Source organism: Salminus brasiliensis, chromosome 11 (assembly GCF_030463535.1).
Source record: "Salminus brasiliensis chromosome 11, fSalBra1.hap2, whole genome shotgun sequence".
NCBI lineage: Eukaryota > Metazoa > Chordata > Actinopteri > Characiformes > Bryconidae > Salminus > Salminus brasiliensis.
Window position 1 is genome coordinate 31,456,090 of NC_132888.1, and position 16,759 is coordinate 31,472,848.

At 38.7% G+C, this 16,759-nt stretch overlaps 53 pseudogenes; all 53 read right to left on the reverse strand.

Moving 5' to 3' along the window:
• Positions 1 to 185: 185 nt before the first annotated feature.
• On the reverse strand, positions 186 to 304 carry LOC140568741 (5S ribosomal RNA; annotated as a pseudogene).
• A 222-nt stretch (positions 305 to 526) lies between these two features.
• Positions 527 to 645, reverse strand: LOC140572165 (5S ribosomal RNA; annotated as a pseudogene).
• Positions 646 to 830: 185 nt separating this feature from the next.
• Positions 831 to 949, reverse strand: LOC140570474 (5S ribosomal RNA; annotated as a pseudogene).
• A 185-nt stretch (positions 950 to 1,134) lies between these two features.
• Positions 1,135 to 1,253, reverse strand: LOC140568742 (5S ribosomal RNA; annotated as a pseudogene).
• A 222-nt stretch (positions 1,254 to 1,475) lies between these two features.
• On the reverse strand, positions 1,476 to 1,594 carry LOC140566195 (5S ribosomal RNA; annotated as a pseudogene).
• Positions 1,595 to 1,779: 185 nt separating this feature from the next.
• On the reverse strand, positions 1,780 to 1,898 carry LOC140570568 (5S ribosomal RNA; annotated as a pseudogene).
• Positions 1,899 to 2,120: 222 nt separating this feature from the next.
• Positions 2,121 to 2,239, reverse strand: LOC140566851 (5S ribosomal RNA; annotated as a pseudogene).
• A 185-nt stretch (positions 2,240 to 2,424) lies between these two features.
• On the reverse strand, positions 2,425 to 2,543 carry LOC140572113 (5S ribosomal RNA; annotated as a pseudogene).
• A 185-nt stretch (positions 2,544 to 2,728) lies between these two features.
• LOC140570212 (5S ribosomal RNA) lies at positions 2,729 to 2,847 on the reverse strand (annotated as a pseudogene).
• A 185-nt stretch (positions 2,848 to 3,032) lies between these two features.
• LOC140568743 (5S ribosomal RNA) lies at positions 3,033 to 3,151 on the reverse strand (annotated as a pseudogene).
• A 185-nt stretch (positions 3,152 to 3,336) lies between these two features.
• On the reverse strand, positions 3,337 to 3,455 carry LOC140566316 (5S ribosomal RNA; annotated as a pseudogene).
• Positions 3,456 to 3,640: 185 nt separating this feature from the next.
• LOC140568744 (5S ribosomal RNA) lies at positions 3,641 to 3,759 on the reverse strand (annotated as a pseudogene).
• A 185-nt stretch (positions 3,760 to 3,944) lies between these two features.
• LOC140566702 (5S ribosomal RNA) lies at positions 3,945 to 4,063 on the reverse strand (annotated as a pseudogene).
• Positions 4,064 to 4,249: 186 nt separating this feature from the next.
• On the reverse strand, positions 4,250 to 4,368 carry LOC140568745 (5S ribosomal RNA; annotated as a pseudogene).
• A 222-nt stretch (positions 4,369 to 4,590) lies between these two features.
• LOC140568746 (5S ribosomal RNA) lies at positions 4,591 to 4,709 on the reverse strand (annotated as a pseudogene).
• A 222-nt stretch (positions 4,710 to 4,931) lies between these two features.
• LOC140567523 (5S ribosomal RNA) lies at positions 4,932 to 5,050 on the reverse strand (annotated as a pseudogene).
• A 185-nt stretch (positions 5,051 to 5,235) lies between these two features.
• Positions 5,236 to 5,354, reverse strand: LOC140566104 (5S ribosomal RNA; annotated as a pseudogene).
• A 185-nt stretch (positions 5,355 to 5,539) lies between these two features.
• LOC140570213 (5S ribosomal RNA) lies at positions 5,540 to 5,658 on the reverse strand (annotated as a pseudogene).
• Positions 5,659 to 5,843: 185 nt separating this feature from the next.
• Positions 5,844 to 5,962, reverse strand: LOC140568747 (5S ribosomal RNA; annotated as a pseudogene).
• Positions 5,963 to 6,147: 185 nt separating this feature from the next.
• LOC140566317 (5S ribosomal RNA) lies at positions 6,148 to 6,266 on the reverse strand (annotated as a pseudogene).
• A 185-nt stretch (positions 6,267 to 6,451) lies between these two features.
• On the reverse strand, positions 6,452 to 6,570 carry LOC140568749 (5S ribosomal RNA; annotated as a pseudogene).
• A 185-nt stretch (positions 6,571 to 6,755) lies between these two features.
• LOC140566703 (5S ribosomal RNA) lies at positions 6,756 to 6,874 on the reverse strand (annotated as a pseudogene).
• Positions 6,875 to 7,060: 186 nt separating this feature from the next.
• LOC140570570 (5S ribosomal RNA) lies at positions 7,061 to 7,179 on the reverse strand (annotated as a pseudogene).
• A 185-nt stretch (positions 7,180 to 7,364) lies between these two features.
• LOC140568750 (5S ribosomal RNA) lies at positions 7,365 to 7,483 on the reverse strand (annotated as a pseudogene).
• Positions 7,484 to 7,705: 222 nt separating this feature from the next.
• Positions 7,706 to 7,824, reverse strand: LOC140572787 (5S ribosomal RNA; annotated as a pseudogene).
• A 185-nt stretch (positions 7,825 to 8,009) lies between these two features.
• LOC140568576 (5S ribosomal RNA) lies at positions 8,010 to 8,128 on the reverse strand (annotated as a pseudogene).
• Positions 8,129 to 8,305: 177 nt separating this feature from the next.
• On the reverse strand, positions 8,306 to 8,424 carry LOC140571529 (5S ribosomal RNA; annotated as a pseudogene).
• A 185-nt stretch (positions 8,425 to 8,609) lies between these two features.
• On the reverse strand, positions 8,610 to 8,728 carry LOC140568751 (5S ribosomal RNA; annotated as a pseudogene).
• A 185-nt stretch (positions 8,729 to 8,913) lies between these two features.
• On the reverse strand, positions 8,914 to 9,032 carry LOC140571184 (5S ribosomal RNA; annotated as a pseudogene).
• A 185-nt stretch (positions 9,033 to 9,217) lies between these two features.
• LOC140568752 (5S ribosomal RNA) lies at positions 9,218 to 9,336 on the reverse strand (annotated as a pseudogene).
• Positions 9,337 to 9,521: 185 nt separating this feature from the next.
• LOC140568753 (5S ribosomal RNA) lies at positions 9,522 to 9,640 on the reverse strand (annotated as a pseudogene).
• A 185-nt stretch (positions 9,641 to 9,825) lies between these two features.
• On the reverse strand, positions 9,826 to 9,944 carry LOC140571341 (5S ribosomal RNA; annotated as a pseudogene).
• A 185-nt stretch (positions 9,945 to 10,129) lies between these two features.
• LOC140571204 (5S ribosomal RNA) lies at positions 10,130 to 10,248 on the reverse strand (annotated as a pseudogene).
• A 185-nt stretch (positions 10,249 to 10,433) lies between these two features.
• Positions 10,434 to 10,552, reverse strand: LOC140570873 (5S ribosomal RNA; annotated as a pseudogene).
• A 185-nt stretch (positions 10,553 to 10,737) lies between these two features.
• Positions 10,738 to 10,856, reverse strand: LOC140570571 (5S ribosomal RNA; annotated as a pseudogene).
• Positions 10,857 to 11,041: 185 nt separating this feature from the next.
• LOC140571995 (5S ribosomal RNA) lies at positions 11,042 to 11,160 on the reverse strand (annotated as a pseudogene).
• Positions 11,161 to 11,345: 185 nt separating this feature from the next.
• LOC140568754 (5S ribosomal RNA) lies at positions 11,346 to 11,464 on the reverse strand (annotated as a pseudogene).
• A 185-nt stretch (positions 11,465 to 11,649) lies between these two features.
• LOC140570572 (5S ribosomal RNA) lies at positions 11,650 to 11,768 on the reverse strand (annotated as a pseudogene).
• Positions 11,769 to 11,990: 222 nt separating this feature from the next.
• Positions 11,991 to 12,109, reverse strand: LOC140569947 (5S ribosomal RNA; annotated as a pseudogene).
• Positions 12,110 to 12,294: 185 nt separating this feature from the next.
• On the reverse strand, positions 12,295 to 12,413 carry LOC140570573 (5S ribosomal RNA; annotated as a pseudogene).
• Positions 12,414 to 12,635: 222 nt separating this feature from the next.
• LOC140572508 (5S ribosomal RNA) lies at positions 12,636 to 12,754 on the reverse strand (annotated as a pseudogene).
• Positions 12,755 to 12,940: 186 nt separating this feature from the next.
• Positions 12,941 to 13,059, reverse strand: LOC140570434 (5S ribosomal RNA; annotated as a pseudogene).
• A 222-nt stretch (positions 13,060 to 13,281) lies between these two features.
• Positions 13,282 to 13,400, reverse strand: LOC140568755 (5S ribosomal RNA; annotated as a pseudogene).
• A 222-nt stretch (positions 13,401 to 13,622) lies between these two features.
• On the reverse strand, positions 13,623 to 13,741 carry LOC140568756 (5S ribosomal RNA; annotated as a pseudogene).
• A 185-nt stretch (positions 13,742 to 13,926) lies between these two features.
• LOC140573055 (5S ribosomal RNA) lies at positions 13,927 to 14,045 on the reverse strand (annotated as a pseudogene).
• A 186-nt stretch (positions 14,046 to 14,231) lies between these two features.
• Positions 14,232 to 14,350, reverse strand: LOC140570574 (5S ribosomal RNA; annotated as a pseudogene).
• A 222-nt stretch (positions 14,351 to 14,572) lies between these two features.
• On the reverse strand, positions 14,573 to 14,691 carry LOC140572509 (5S ribosomal RNA; annotated as a pseudogene).
• Positions 14,692 to 14,877: 186 nt separating this feature from the next.
• Positions 14,878 to 14,996, reverse strand: LOC140570435 (5S ribosomal RNA; annotated as a pseudogene).
• Positions 14,997 to 15,218: 222 nt separating this feature from the next.
• Positions 15,219 to 15,337, reverse strand: LOC140568757 (5S ribosomal RNA; annotated as a pseudogene).
• A 222-nt stretch (positions 15,338 to 15,559) lies between these two features.
• LOC140568758 (5S ribosomal RNA) lies at positions 15,560 to 15,678 on the reverse strand (annotated as a pseudogene).
• Positions 15,679 to 15,863: 185 nt separating this feature from the next.
• LOC140573056 (5S ribosomal RNA) lies at positions 15,864 to 15,982 on the reverse strand (annotated as a pseudogene).
• A 186-nt stretch (positions 15,983 to 16,168) lies between these two features.
• On the reverse strand, positions 16,169 to 16,287 carry LOC140568783 (5S ribosomal RNA; annotated as a pseudogene).
• A 185-nt stretch (positions 16,288 to 16,472) lies between these two features.
• LOC140573411 (5S ribosomal RNA) lies at positions 16,473 to 16,591 on the reverse strand (annotated as a pseudogene).
• Between the last annotated feature and the right edge of the window lie 168 nt (positions 16,592 to 16,759).

The window sequence follows — 16,759 nt, forward strand, 5'->3', positions numbered from 1 at the left end:
AGAAGCACCTAGCAAACTAGAGGATTCAAATTTCATAGCTAAGACCATATTTGTTCAAAACCAAGCAAAAGCATTCCATTTCAACACATCAACATTTACAACACAAAAGAGTTTCAACTACAAATTTGTGCAAAAGATGTAAAAAACATGGAAATGTAAGCTTTAATTGTTTGCAGGATTGGAAAAGCTTACAACACCTGGTATTCCCAGACAGTCTCCCATTCAAGTACTAACCAGGCCCAACCCTAGGTAGCTTCTGAGATCAGACGAGATCAGGCATTCTAAGGGTGGAATGGCCGTAAGCAGAAGCACCTTGCAAACTAGAGGATTCAAATTTCATAGCTAAGACCATATTTGTTCAAAACCAAGCAAAAGCATTCCATTTCAACACATCAACATTTACAACACAAAGCATTCCATTTCAACACATCAACATTTACAACACAAAAGAGTTTCAACTACAAATTTGTGCAAAAGATGTAAATAACATGGAAATGTAAGCTTTAATTGTTTGCAGGATTGGAAAAGCTTACAACACCTGGTATTCCCAGACAGTCTCCCATTCAAGTACTAACCAGGCCCAACCCTAGGTAGCTTCTGAGATCAGACAAGATCAGGCATTCTAAGGGTGGAATGGCCGTAAGCAGAAGCACCTTGCAAACTAGAGGATTCAAATTTCATAGCTAAGACCATATTTGTTCAAAACCAAGCAAAAGCATTCCATTTCAACACATCAACATTTACAACACAAAAGAGTTTCAACTACAAATTTGTGCAAAAGATGTAAATAACATGGAAATGTAAGCTTTAATTGTTTGCAGGATTGGAAAAGCTTACAACACCTGGTATTCCCAGACAGTCTCCCATTCAAGTACTAACCAGGACCAACCCTTGGTAGCTTCTGAGATCAGACGAGATCAGGCATTCTAAGGGTGGAATGGCCGTAAGCGGAAGCACCTTGCAAACTAGAGGATTCAAATTTCATAGCTATGACCATATTTGTTCAAAACCAAGCAAAAGCATTCCATTTCAACACATCAACATTTACAACACAAAAGAGTTTCAACTACAAATTTGTGCAAAAGATGTAAATAACATGGAAATGTAAGCTTTAATTGTTTGCAGGATTGGAAAAGCTTACAACACCTGGTATTCCCAGACAGTCTCCCATTCAAGTACTAACCAGGCCCAACCCTAGGTAGCTTCTGAGATCAGACGAGATCAGGCATTCTAAGGGTGGAATGGCCGTAAGCAGAAGCACCTTGCAAACTAGAGGATTCAAATTTCATAGCTAAGACCATATTTGTTCAAAACCAAGCAAAAGCATTCCATTTCAACACATCAACATTTACAATACAAAGCATTCCATTTCAACACATCAACATTTACAACACAAAAGAGTTTCATCTACAAATTTGTGCAAAAGATGTAAATAACATGGAAATGTAAGCTTTAATTGTTTGCAGGATTGGAAAAGCTTACAACACCTGGTATTCCCAGACAGTCTCCCATTCAAGTACTAACCGTGCCCAACCCTAGGTAGCTTCTGAGATCAGACGAGATCAGGCATTCTAAGGGTGGAATGGCCATAAGCAGAAGCCCCTTGCAAACTAGAGGATTCAAATTTCATAGCTAAGACCATATTTGTTCAAAACCAAGCAAAAGCATTCCATTTCAACACATCAACATTTACAACACAAAAGAGTTTCAACTACAAATTTGTGCAAAAGATGTAAATAACATGGAAATGTAAGCTTTAATTGTTTGCAGGATTGGAAAAGCTTACAACACCTGATATTCCCAGACAGTCTCCCATTCAAGTACTAACCAGGCCCAACCCTAGGTAGCTTCTGAGATCAGACGAGATCAGGCATTCTAAGGGTGGAATGGCCGTAAGCAGAAGCACCTTGCAAACTAGAGGATTCAAATTTCATAGCTAAGACCATATTTGTTCAAAACCAAGCAAAAGCATTCCATTTCAACACATCAACATTTACAACACAAAGCATTCCATTTCAAAACATCAACATTTACAACACAAAAGAGTTTCAACTACAAATTTGTGCAAAAGATGTAAATAACATGGAAATGTAAGCTTTAATTGTTTGCAGGATTGGAAAAGCTTACAACACCTGATATTCCCAGACAGTCTCCCATTCAAGTACTAACCAGGCCCAACCCTAGGTAGCTTCTGAGAACAGACGAGATCAGGAATTCTAAGGGTGGAATGGCCGAAAGCAGAAGCACCTTGCAAACTAGAGGATTCAAATTTCATAGCTAAGACCATATTTGTTCAAAACCAAGCAAAAGCATTCCATTTCAACACATCAACATTTACAACACAAAAGAGTTTCAACTACAAATTTGTGCAAAAGATGTAAATAACATGGAAATGTAAGCTTTAATTGTTTGCAGGATTGGAAAAGCTTACAACACCTGATATTCCCAGACAGTCTCCCATTCAAGTACTAACCAGGCCCAACCCTAGGTAGCTTCTGAGATCAGACGAGATCAGGTATTCTAAGGGTGGAATGGTCGTAAGCAGAACTACCTTGCGAACTAGAGGATTCAAATTTCATAGCTAAGACCATATTTGTTCAAAACCAAGCAAAAGCATTCCATTTCAACACATCAACATTTACAACACAAAAGAGTTTCAACTACAAATTTGTGCAAAAGATGTAAATAACATGGAAATGTAAGCTTTAATTGTTTGCAGGATTGGAAAAGCTTACAACACCTGGTATTCCCAGACAGTCTCCCATTCAAGTACTAACCAGGCCCAACCCTAGGTAGCTTCTGAGATCAGACGAGATCAGGCATTCTGAGGGTGGAATGGCCGTAAGCAGAAGCACCTAGCAAACTAGAGGATTCAAATTTCATAGCTAAGACCATATTTGTTCAAAACCAAGCAAAAGCATTCCATTTCAACACATCAACATTTACAACACAAAAGAGTTTCAACTACAAATTTGTGCAAAAGATGTAAAAAACATGGAAATGTAAGCTTTAATTGTTTGCAGGATTGGAAAAGCTTACAACACCTGGTATTCCCAGACAGTCTCCCATTCAAGTACTAACCAGGCCCAACCCTAGGTAGCTTCTGAGATCAGACGAGATCAGGCATTCTAAGGGTGGAATGGCCGTAAGCAGAAGCACCTTGCAAACTAGAGGATTCAAATTTCATAGCTAAGACCATATTTGTTCAAAACCAAGCAAAAGCATTCCATTTCAACACATCAACATTTACAACACAAAAGAGTTTCAACTACAAATTTGTGCAAAAGATGTAAATAACATGGAAATGTAAGCTTTAATTGTTTGCAGGATTGGAAAAGCTTACAACACCTGATATTCCCAGACAGTCTCCCATTCAAGTACTAACCAGGCCCAACCCTAGGTAGCTTCTGAGATCAGACGAGATCAGGCATTCTAAGGGTGGAATGGCCTTAAGCAGAAGCACCTTGCAAACTAGAGGATTCAAATTTCATAGCTAAGACCATATTTGTTCAAAACCAAGCAAAAGCATTCCATTTCAACACATCAACATTTACAACACAAAAGAGTTTCAACTACAAATTTGTGCAAAAGATGTAAATAACATGGAAATGTAAGCTTTAATTGTTTGCAGGATTGGAAAAGCTTACAACACCTGGTATTCCCAGACAGTCTCCCATTCAAGTACTAACCAGGCCCAACCCTAGGTAGCTTCTGAGATCAGACGAGATCAGGCATTCTAAGGGTGGAATGGCCGTAAGCAGAAGCACCTTGCAAACTAGAGGATTCAAATTTCATAGCTAAGACCATATTTGTTCAAAACCAAGCAAAAGCATTCCATTTCAACACATCAACATTTACAACACAAAAGAGTTTCAACTACAAATTTGTGCAAAAGATGTAAATAACATGGAAATGTAAGCTTTAATTGTTTGCAGGATTGGAAAAGCTTACAACACCTGATATTCCCCGACAGTCTCCCATTCAAGTACTAACCAGGCCCAACCCTAGGTAGCTTCTGAGATCAGACGAGATCAGGCATTCTAAGGGTGGAATGGCCGTAGGCAGAAGCACCTTGCAAATCTAGAGGATTCAAATTTCATAGCTAAGACCATATTTGTTCAAAACCAAGCAAAAGCATTCCATTTCAACACATCAACATTTACAACACAAAAGAGTTTCAACTACAAATTTGTGCAAAAGATGTAAATAACATGGAAATGTAAGCTTTAATTGTTTGCAGGATTGGAAAAGCTTACAACACCTGGTATTCCCAGACAGTCTCCCATTCAAGTACTAACCAGGCCCAACCCTAGGTAGCTTCTGAGATCAGACGAGATCAGGCATTCTAAGGGTGGAATGGCCGTAAGCAGAAGCACCTTGCAAACTAGAGGATTCAAATTTCATAGCTAAGATCATATTTGTTCAAAACCAAGCAAAAGCATTCCATTTCAACACATCAACATTTACAACACAAAGCATTCCATTTCAACACATCAACATTTACAACACAAAAGAGTTTCATCTACAAATTTGTGCAAAAGATGTAAATAACATGGAAATGTAAGCTTTAATTGTTTGCAGGATTGGAAAAGCTTACAACACCTGGTATTCCCAGACAGTCTCCCATTCAAGTACTAACCAGGCCCAACCCTAGGTAGCTTCTGAGATCAGACGAGATCAGGCATTCTAAGGGTGGAATGGCCGTAAGCAGAAGCACCTTGCAAACTAGAGGATTCAAATTTCATAGCTAAGACCATATTTGTTCAAAACCAAGCAAAAGCATTCCATTTCAACACATCAACATTTACAACACAAAGCATTCCATTTCAACACATCAACATTTACAACACAAAAGAGTTTCATCTACAAATTTGTGCAAAAGATGTAAATAACATGGAAATGTAAGCTTTAATTGTTTGCAGGATTGGAAAAGCTTACAACACCTGATATTCCAAGACAGCCTCCCATTCAAGTACTAACCAGGCCCAACCCTAGGTAGCTTCTGAGAGCAGACGAGATCAGGCATTCTAAGGGTGGAATGGCCGTAAGCAGAAGCACCTTGCAAACTAGAGGATTCAAATTTCATAGCTAAGACCATATTTGTTCAAAACCAAGCAAAAGCATTCCATTTCAACACATCAACATTTACAACACAAAAGAGTTTCAACTACAAATTTGTGCAAAAGATGTAAATAACATGGAAATGTAAGCTTTAATTGTTTGCAGGATTGGAAAAGCTTACAACACCTGATATTCCCAGACAGTCTCTCATTCAAGTACTAACCAGGCCCAACCCTAGGTAGCTTCTGAGATCAGACGAGATCAGGCATTCTAAGGGTGGAATGGCCGTAAGCAGAAGCACCTTGCAAACTAGAGGATTCAAATTTCATAGCTAAGACCATATTTGTTCAAAACCAAGCAAAAGCATTCCATTTCAACACATCAACATTTACAACACAAAAGAGTTTCAACTACAAATTTGTGCAAAAGATGTAAATAACATGGAAATGTAAGCTTTAATTGTTTGCAGGATTGGAAAAGCTTACAACACCTGGTATTCCCAGACAGTCTCCCATTCAAGTACTAACCAGGCCCAACCCTAGGTAGCTTCTGAGATCAGACGAGATCAGGCATTCTGAGGGTGGAATGGCCGTAAGCAGAAGCACCTAGCAAACTAGAGGATTCAAATTTCATAGCTAAGACCATATTTGTTCAAAACCAAGCAAAAGCATTCCATTTCAACACATCAACATTTACAACACAAAAGAGTTTCAACTACAAATTTGTGCAAAAGATGTAAAAAACATGGAAATGTAAGCTTTAATTGTTTGCAGGATTGGAAAAGCTTACAACACCTGGTATTCCCAGACAGTCTCCCATTCAAGTACTAACCAGGCCCAACCCTAGGTAGCTTCTGAGATCAGACGAGATCAGGCATTCTAAGGGTGGAATGGCCGTAAGCAGAAGCACCTTGCAAACTAGAGGATTCAAATTTCATAGCTAAGACCATATTTGTTCAAAACCAAGCAAAAGCATTCCATTTCAACACATCAACATTTACAACACAAAAGAGTTTCAACTACAAATTTGTGCAAAAGATGTAAATAACATGGAAATGTAAGCTTTAATTGTTTGCAGGATTGGAAAAGCTTACAACACCTGATATTCCCAGACAGTCTCCCATTCAAGTACTAACCAGGCCCAACCCTAGGTAGCTTCTGAGATCAGACGAGATCAGGCATTCTAAGGGTGGAATGGCCTTAAGCAGAAGCACCTTGCAAACTAGAGGATTCAAATTTCATAGCTAAGACCATATTTGTTCAAAACCAAGCAAAAGCATTCCATTTCAACACATCAACATTTACAACACAAAAGAGTTTCAACTACAAATTTGTGCAAAAGATGTAAATAACATGGAAATGTAAGCTTTAATTGTTTGCAGGATTGGAAAAGCTTACAACACCTGGTATTCCCAGACAGTCTCCCATTCAAGTACTAACCAGGCCCAACCCTAGGTAGCTTCTGAGATCAGACGAGATCAGGCATTCTAAGGGTGGAATGGCCGTAAGCAGAAGCACCTTGCAAACTAGAGGATTCAAATTTCATAGCTAAGACCATATTTGTTCAAAACCAAGCAAAAGCATTCCATTTCAACACATCAACATTTACAACACAAAAGAGTTTCAACTACAAATTTGTGCAAAAGATGTAAATAACATGGAAATGTAAGCTTTAATTGTTTGCAGGATTGGAAAAGCTTACAACACCTGATATTCCCCGACAGTCTCCCATTCAAGTACTAACCAGGCCCAACCCTAGGTAGCTTCTGAGATCAGACGAGATCAGGCATTCTAAGGGTGGAATGGCCGTAGGCAGAAGCACCTTGCAAATCTAGAGGATTCAAATTTCATAGCTAAGACCATATTTGTTCAAAACCAAGCAAAAGCATTCCATTTCAACACATCAACATTTACAACACAAAAGAGTTTCAACTACAAATTTGTGCAAAAGATGTAAATAACATGGAAATGTAAGCTTTAATTGTTTGCAGCATTGGAAAAGCTTACAACACCTGATATTCCCAGACAGTCTCCCATTCAAGTACTAACCAGGCCCAACCCTAGGTAGCTTCTGAGATCAGACGAGATCAGGCATTCTAAGGGTGGAATGGCCGTAAGCAGAAGCACCTTGCAAACTAGAGGGTTCAAATTTCATAGCTAAGACCATATTTGTTCAAAACCAAGCAAAAGCATTCCATTTCAACACATCAACATTTACAACACAAAAGAGTTTCAACTACAAATTTGTGCAAAAGATGTAAATAACATGGAAATGTAAGCTTTAATTGTTTGCAGGATTGGAAAAGCTTACAACACCTGGTATTCCCAGACAGTCTCCCATTCAAGTACTAACCAGGCCCAACCCTAGGTAGCTTCTGAGATCAGACGAGATCAGGCATTCTAAGGGTGGAATGGCCGTAAGCAGAAGCACCTTGCAAACTAGAGGATTCAAATTTCATAGCTAAGACCATATTTGTTCAAAACCAAGCAAAAGCATTCCATTTCAACACATCAACATTTACAACGCAAAGCATTCCATTTCAACACATCAACATTTACAACACAAAAGAGTTTCATCTACAAATTTGTGCAAAAGATGTAAATAACATGGAAATGTAAGCTTTAATTGTTTGCAGGATTGGAAAAGCTTAAAACACCTGGTATTCCCAGACAGTCTCCCATTCAAGTACTAACCAGGCCCAACCCTAGGTAGCTTCTGAGATCAGACGAGATCAGGCATTCTAAGGGTGGAATGGCCGTAAGCAGAAGCACCTTGCAAACTAGAGGATTCAAATTTCATAGCTAAGACCATATTTGTTCAAAACCAAGCAAAAGCATTCCATTTCAACACATCAACATTTACAACACAAAAGAGTTTCAACTACAAATTTGTGCAAAAGATGTAAATAACATGGAAATGTAAGCTTTAATTGTTTGCAGGATTGGAAAAGCTTACAACACCTGGTATTCCCAGACAGTCTCCCATTCAAGTACTAACCAGGCCCAACCCTAGATAGCTTCTGAGATCAGACGAGATCAGGCATTCTAAGGGTGGAATGGCCGTAAGCAGAAGCACCTTGCAAACTAGAGGATTCAAATTTCATAGCTAAGACCATATTTGTTCAAAACCAAGCAAAAGCATTCCATTTCAACACATCAACATTTACAACACAAAAGAGTTTCAACTACAAATTTGTGCAAAAGATGTAAATAACATGGAAATGTAAGCTTTAATTGTTTGGAAAAGCTTACAACACCTGGTATTCCCAGACAGTCTCCCATTCAAGTACTAACCAGGCCCAACCCTAGGTAGCTTCTGAGATCAGACGAGATCAGGCATTCTAAGGGTGGAACGGCCGTAAGCAGAAGCACCTTGCAAACTAGAGGATTCAAATTTCATAGCTAAGACCATATTTGTTCAAAACCAAGCAAAAGCATTCCATTTCAACACATCAACATTTACAACACAAAAGAGTTTCAACTACAAATTTGTGCAAAAGATGTAAATAACATGGAAATGTAAGCTTTAATTGTTTGCAGGATTGGAAAAGCTTACAACACCTGGTATTCCCAGACAGTCTCCCATTCAAGTACTAACCAGGCCCAACCCTAGGTAGCTTCTGAGATCAGACGAGATCAGGCATTCTAAGGGTGGAATGGCCGTAAGCAGAAGCACCTTGCAAACTAGAGGATTCAAATTTCATAGCTAAGACCATATTTGTTCAAAACCAAGCAAAAGCATTCCATTTCAACACATCAACATTTACAACACAAAAGAGTTTCAACTACAAATTTGTGCAAAAGATGTAAATAACATGGAAATGTAAGCTTTAATTGTTAGCAGGATTGGAAAAGCTTACAACACCTGGTATTCCCAGACAGTCTCCCATTCAAGTACTAACCAGGCCCAACCCTAGGTACCTTCTGAGATCAGACGAGATCAGGCATTCTAAGGGTGGAATGGCCGTAAGCCAAAGCACCTTGCAAACTAGAGGATTCAAATTTCATAGCTAAGACCATATTTGTTCAAAACCAAGCAAAAGCATTCCATTTCAACACATCAACATTTACAACACAAAAGAGTTTCAACTACAAATTTGTGCAAAAGATGTAAATAACATGGAAATGTAAGCTTTAATTGTTTGCAGGATTGGAAAAGCTTACAACACCTGGTATTCCCAGACAGTCTCCCATTCAAGTACTAACCAGGCCCAACCCTAGGTAGCTTCTGAGATCAGACGAGATCAGGCATTCTAAGGGTGGAATGGCCGTAAGCAGAAGCACCTTGCAAACTAGAGGATTCAAATTTCATAGCTAAGACCATATTTGTTCAAAACCAAGCAAAAGCATTCCATTTCAACACATCAACATTTACAACACAAAAGAGTTTCAACTACAAATTTGTGCAAAAGATGTAAATAACATGGAAATGTAAGCTTTAATTGTTTGCAGGATTGGAAAAGCTTACAACACCTGGTATTCCCAGACAGTCTCCCATTCAAGTACTAACCAGGCCCAACCCTAGGTAGCTTCTGAGATCAGACGAGATCAGGCATTCTAAGGGTGGAATGGCCGTAAGCAGAAGCACCTTGCAAACTAGAGGATTCAAATTTCATAGCTAAGACCATATTTGTTCAAAACCAAGCAAAAGCATTCCATTTCAACACATCAACATTTACAACACAAAAGAGTTTCAACTACAAATTTGTGCAAAAGATGTAAATAACATGGAAATGTAAGCTTTAATTGTTTGCAGGATTGGAAAAGCTTACAACACCTGGTATTCCCAGACAGCCTCCCATTCAAGTACTAACCAGGCCCAACCCTAGGTAGCTTCTGAGATCAGACGAGATCAGGCATTCTAAGGGTGGAATGGCCGTAAGCAGAAGCACCTTGCAAACTAGAGGATTCAAATTTCATAGCTAAGACCATATTTGTTCAAAACCAAGCAAAAGCATTCCATTTCAACACATCAACATTTACAACACAAAAGAGTTTCAACTACAAATTTGTGCAAAAGATGTAAATAACATGGAAATGTAAGATTTAATTGTTTGCAGGATTGGAAAAGCTTACAACACCTGGTATTCCCAGACAGTCTCCCATTCAAGTACTAACCAGGCCCAACCCTAGGTAGCTTCTGAGATCAGACGAGATCAGGCATTCTAAGGATGGAATGGCCGTAAGCAGAAGCACCTTGCAAACTAGAGGATTCAAATTTCATAGCTAAGACCATATTTGTTCAAAACCAAGCAAAAGCATTCCATTTCAACACATCAACATTTACAACACAAAAGAGTTTCAACTACAAATTTGTGCAAAAGATGTAAATAACATGGAAATGTAAGCTTTAATTGTTTGCAGGATTGGAAAAGCTTACAACACCAGATATTCCCAGACAGTCTCCCATTCAAGTACTAACCAGGCCCAACCCTAGGTAGCTTCTGAGATCAGACGAGATCAGGCATTCTAAGGGTGGAATGGCCGTAAGCAGAAGCACCTTGCAAACTAGAGGATTCAAATTTCATAGCTAAGACCATATTTGTTCAAAACCAAGCAAAAGCATTCCATTTCAACACATCAACATTTACAACACAAAAGAGTTTCAACTACAAATTTGTGCAAAAGATGTAAATAACATGGAAATGTAAGCTTTAATTGTTTGCAGGATTGGAAAAGCTTACAACACCTGATATTCCCAGACAGTCTCCCATTCAAGTACTAACCAGGCCCAACCCTAGGTAGCTTCTGAGATCAGACGAGATCAGGCATTCTAAGGGTGGAATGGCCGTAAGCAGAAGCACCTTGCAAACTAGAGGATTCAAATTTCATAGCTAAGACCATATTTGTTCAAAACCAAGCAAAAGCATTCCATTTCAACACATCAACATTTACAACACAAAAGAGTTTCAACTACAAATTTGTGCAAAAGATGTAAATAACATGGAAATGTAAGCTTTAATTGTTTGCAGGATTGGAAAAGCTTACAACACCTGGTATTCCCAGACAGTCTCCCATTCAAGTACTAACCAGGCCCAACCCTAGGTAGCTTCTGAGATCAGACGAGATCAGGCATTCTAAGGGTGGAATTGCCATAAGCAGAAGAACCTTGCAAACTAGAGGATTCAAATTTCATAGCTAAGACCATATTTGTTCAAAACCAAGCAAAAGCATTCCATTTCAACACATCAACATTTACAACACAAAAGAGTTTCAACTACAAATTTGTGCAAAAGATGTAAATAACATGGAAATGTAAGCTTTAATTGTTTGCAGGATTGGAAAAGCTTACAACACCTGGTATTCCCAGACAGTCTCCCATTCAAGTACTAACCAGGCCCAACCCTAGGTAGCTTCTGAGATCAGACGAGATCAGGCATTCTAAGGGTGGAATGGCCGTAAGCAGAAGCACCTTACAAACTAGAGGATTCAAATTTCATAGCTAAGACCATATTTGTTCAAAACCAAGCAAAAGCATTCCATTTCAACACATCAACATTTACAACACAAAAGAGTTTCAACTACAAATTTGTGCAAAAGATGTAAATAACATGGAAATGTAAGCTTTAATTGTTTGCAGGATTGGAAAAGCTTACAACACCTGATATTCCCAGACAGTCTCCCATTCAAGTACTAACCAGGCCCAACCCTAGGTAGCTTCTGAGATCAGACGAGATCAGGCATTCTAAGGGTGGAATGGCCGTAAGCAGAAGCACCTTGCAAACTAGAGGATTCAAATTTCATAGCTAAGACCATATTTGTTCAAAACCAAGCAAAAGCATTCCATTTCAACACATCAACATTTACAACACAAAGCATTCCATTTCAACACATCAACATTTACAACACAAAAGAGTTTCAACTACAAATTTGTGCAAAAGATGTAAATAACATGGAAATGTAAGCTTTAATTGTTTGCAGGATTGGAAAAGCTTACAACACCTGGTATTCCCAGACAGTCTCCCATTCAAGTACTAACCAGGCCCAACCCTAGGTAGCTTCTGAGATCAGACGAGATCAGGAATTCTAAGGGTGGAATGGCCGTAAGCAGAAGCACCTTGCAAACTAGAGGATTCAAATTTCATAGCTAAGACCATATTTGTTCAAAACCAAGCAAAAGCATTCCATTTCAACACATCAACATTTACAACACAAAAGAGTTTCAACTACAAATTTGTGCAAAAGATGTAAATAACATGGAAATGTAAGCTTTAATTGTTTGCAGGATTGGAAAAGCTTACAACACCTGATATTCCCAGACAGTCTCCCATTCAAGTACTAACCAGGCCCAACCCTAGGTAGCTTCTGAGATCAGACGAGATCAGGCATTCTAAGGGTGGAATGGCCGTAAGCAGAAGCACCTTGCAAACTAGAGGATTCAAATTTCATAGCTAAGATCATATTTGTTCAAAACCAAGCAAAAGCATTCCATTTCAACACATCAACATTTACAACACAAAGCATTCCATTTCAACACATCAACATTTACAACACAAAAGAGTTTCATCTACAAATTTGTGCAAAAGATGTAAATAACATGGAAATGTAAGCTTTAATTGTTTGCAGGATTGGAAAAGCTTACAAAACCTGGTATTCCCAGACAGTCTCCCATTCAAGTACTAACCAGGCCCAACCCTAGGTAGCTTCTGAGATCAGACGAGATCAGGCATTCTAAGGGTGGAATGGCCGTAAGCAGAAGCACCTTGCAAACCTAGAGGATTCAAATTTCATAGCTAAGACCATATTTGTTCAAAACCAAGCAAAAGCATTCCATTTCAACACATCAACATTTACAACACAAAAGAGTTTCAACTACAAATTTGTGCAAAAGATGTAAATAACATGGAAATGTAAGCTTTAATTGTTTGCAGGATTGGAAAAGCTTACAACACCTGGTATTCCCAGACAGTCTCCCATTCAAGTACTAACCAGGCCCAACCCTAGGTAGCTTCTGAGATCAGACGAGATCAGGCATTCTAAGGGTGGAATGGCCGTAAACAGAAGCACCTTGCAAACTAGAGGATTCAAATTTCATAGCTAAGATCATATTTGTTCAAAACCAAGCAAAAGCATTCCATTTCAACACATCAACATTTACAACACAAGGCATTCCATTTCAACACATCAACATTTACAATACAAAAGAGTTTCAACTACAAATTTGTGCAAAAGATGTAAATAACATGGAAATGTAAGCTTTAATTGTTTGCAGGATTGGAAAAGCTTACAACACCTGGTATTCCCAGACAGTCTCCCATTCAAGTACTAACCAGGCCCAACCCTAGGTAGCTTCTGAGATCAGACGAGATCAGGCATTCTAAGGGTGGAATGGCCGTAAGCAGAAGCACCTTGCAAACTAGAGGATTCAAATTTCATAGCTAAGACCATATTTGTTCAAAACCAAGCAAAAGCATTCCATTTCAACACATCAACATTTACAACACAAAGCATTCCATTTCAACACATCAACATTTACAATACAAAAGAGTTTCAACTACAAATTTGTGCAAAAGATGTAAATAACATGGAAATGTAAGCTTTAATTGTTTGCAGGATTGGAAAAGCTTACAACACCTGGTATTCCCAGACAGTCTCCCATTCAAGTACTAACCAGGCCCAACCCTAGGTAGCTTCTGAGATCAGACGAGATCAGGCATTCTAAGGGTGGAATGGCCGTAAGCAGAAGCACCTTGCAAACTAGAGGATTCAAATTTCATAGCTAAGACCATATTTGTTCAAAACCAAGCAAAAGCATTCCATTTCAACACATCAACATTTACAACACAAAAGAGTTTCATCTACAAATTTGTGCAAAAGATGTAAATAACATGGAAATGTAAGCTTTAATTGTTTGCAGGATTGGAAAAGCTTACAACACCTGATATTCCCAGACAGTCTCCCATTCAAGTACTAACCAGGCCCAACCCTAGGTAGCTTCTGAGATCAGACAAGATCAGGCATTCTAAGGGTGGAATGGCCGTAAGCAGAAGCACCTTGCAAACCTAGAGGATTCAAATTTCATAGCTAAGACCATATTTGTTCAAAACCAAGCAAAAGCATTCCATTTCAACACATCAACATTTACAACACAAAAGAGTTTCAACTACAAATTTGTGCAAAAGATGTAAATAACATGGAAATGTAAGCTTTAATTGTTTGCAGGATTGGAAAAGCTTACAACACCTGATATTCCCAGACAGTCTCCCATTCAAGTACTAACCAGGCCCAACCCTAGGTAGCTTCTGAGATCAGACGAGATCAGGCATTCTAAGGGTGGAATGGCCGTAAGCAGAAGCACCTTGCAAACTAGAGGATTCAAATTTCATAGCTAAGATCATATTTGTTCAAAACCAAGCAAAAGCATTCCATTTCAACACATCAACATTTACAACACAAAGCATTCCATTTCAACACATCAACATTTACAACACAAAAGAGTTTCATCTACAAATTTGTGCAAAAGATGTAAATAACATGGAAATGTAAGCTTTAATTGTTTGCAGGATTGGAAAAGCTTACAAAACCTGGTATTCCCAGACAGTCTCCCATTCAAGTACTAACCAGGCCCAACCCTAGGTAGCTTCTGAGATCAGACGAGATCAGGCATTCTAAGGGTGGAATGGCCGTAAGCAGAAGCACCTTGCAAACCTAGAGGATTCAAATTTCATAGCTAAGACCATATTTGTTCAAAACCAAGCAAAAGCATTCCATTTCAACACATCAACATTTACAACACAAAAGAGTTTCAACTACAAATTTGTGCAAAAGATGTAAATAACATGGAAATGTAAGCTTTAATTGTTTGCAGGATTGGAAAAGCTTACAACACCTGGTATTCCCAGACAGTCTCCCATTCAAGTACTAACCAGGCCCAACCCTAGGTAGCTTCTGAGATCAGACGAGATCAGGCATTCTAAGGGTGGAATGGCCGTAAACAGAAGCACCTTGCAAACTAGAGGATTCAAATTTCATAGCTAAGATCATATTTGTTCAAAACCAAGCAAAAGCATTCCATTTCAACACATCAACATTTACAACACAAGGCATTCCATTTCAACACATCAACATTTACAATACAAAAGAGTTTCAACTACAAATTTGTGCAAAAGATGTAAATAACATGGAAATGTAAGCTTTAATTGTTTGCAGGATTGGAAAAGCTTACAACACCTGGTATTCCCAGACAGTCTCCCATTCAAGTACTAACCAGGCCCAACCCTAGGTAGCTTCTGAGATCAGACGAGATCAGGCATTCTAAGGGTGGAATGGCCGTAAGCAGAAGCACCTTGCAAACTAGAGGATTCAAATTTCATAGCTAAGACCATATTTGTTCAAAACCAAGCAAAAGCATTCCATTTCAACACATCAACATTTACAACACAAAGCATTCCATTTCAACACATCAACATTTACAATACAAAAGAGTTTCAACTACAAATTTGTGCAAAAGATGTAAATAACATGGAAATGTAAGCTTTAATTGTTTGCAGGATTGGAAAAGCTTACAACACCTGGTATTCCCAGACAGTCTCCCATTCAAGTACTAACCAGGCCCAACCCTAGGTAGCTTCTGAGATCAGACGAGATCAGGCATTCTAAGGGTGGAATGGCCGTAAGCAGAAGCACCTTGCAAACTAGAGGATTCAAATTTCATAGCTAAGACCATATTTGTTCAAAACCAAGCAAAAGCATTCCATTTCAACACATCAACATTTACAACACAAAAGAGTTTCATCTACAAATTTGTGCAAAAGATGTACATAACATGGAAATGTAAGCTTTAATTGTTTGCAGGATTGGAAAAGCTTACAACACCTGATATTCCCAGACAGTCTCCCATTCAAGTACTAACCAGGCCCAACCCTAGGTAGCTTCTGAGATCAGACAAGATCAGGCATTCTAAGGGTGGAATGGCCGTAAGCAGAAGCACCTTGCAAACCTAGAGGATTCAAATTTCATAGCTAAGACCATATTTGTTCAAAACCAAGCAAAAGCATTCCATTTCAACACATCAACATTTACAACACAAAAGAGTTTCAACTACAAATTTGTGCAAAAGATGTAAATAACATGGAAATGTAAGCTTTAATTGTTTGCAGGATTGGAAAAGCTTACAACACCTGGTATTCCCAGACAGTCTCCCATTCAAGTACTAACCAGGCCCAACCCTTGGTAGCTTCTGAGATCAGACGAGATCAGGCATTCTAAGGGTGGAATGGCCGTAAGCAGAAGCACCTTGCAAACTAGAGGATTCAAATTTCATAGCTAAGACCATATTTGTTCAAAACCAAGCAAAAGCATTCCATTTCAACACATCAACATTTACAACACAAAAGAGTTTCAACTACAAATTTGTGCAAAAGATGTAAATAACATGGAAATGTAAGCTTTAATTGTTTGCAGGATTGGAAAAGCTTACAACACCTGATATTCCCAGACAGTCTCGCATTCAAGTACTAACCAGGCCCAACCCTAGGTAGCTTCTGAGATCAGACGAGATCAGGTATTCTAAGGGTGGAATGGCCGTAAGCAGAAGCACCTTGCAAACTAGAGGATTCAAATTTCATAGCTAAGATCATATTTGTTCAAAACCAAGCAAAAGCATTCCATTTCAACACATCAACATTTACAACACAAAGCATTCCATTTCAACACATCAACATTTACAACACAAAAGAGTTTCATCTACAAATTTGTGC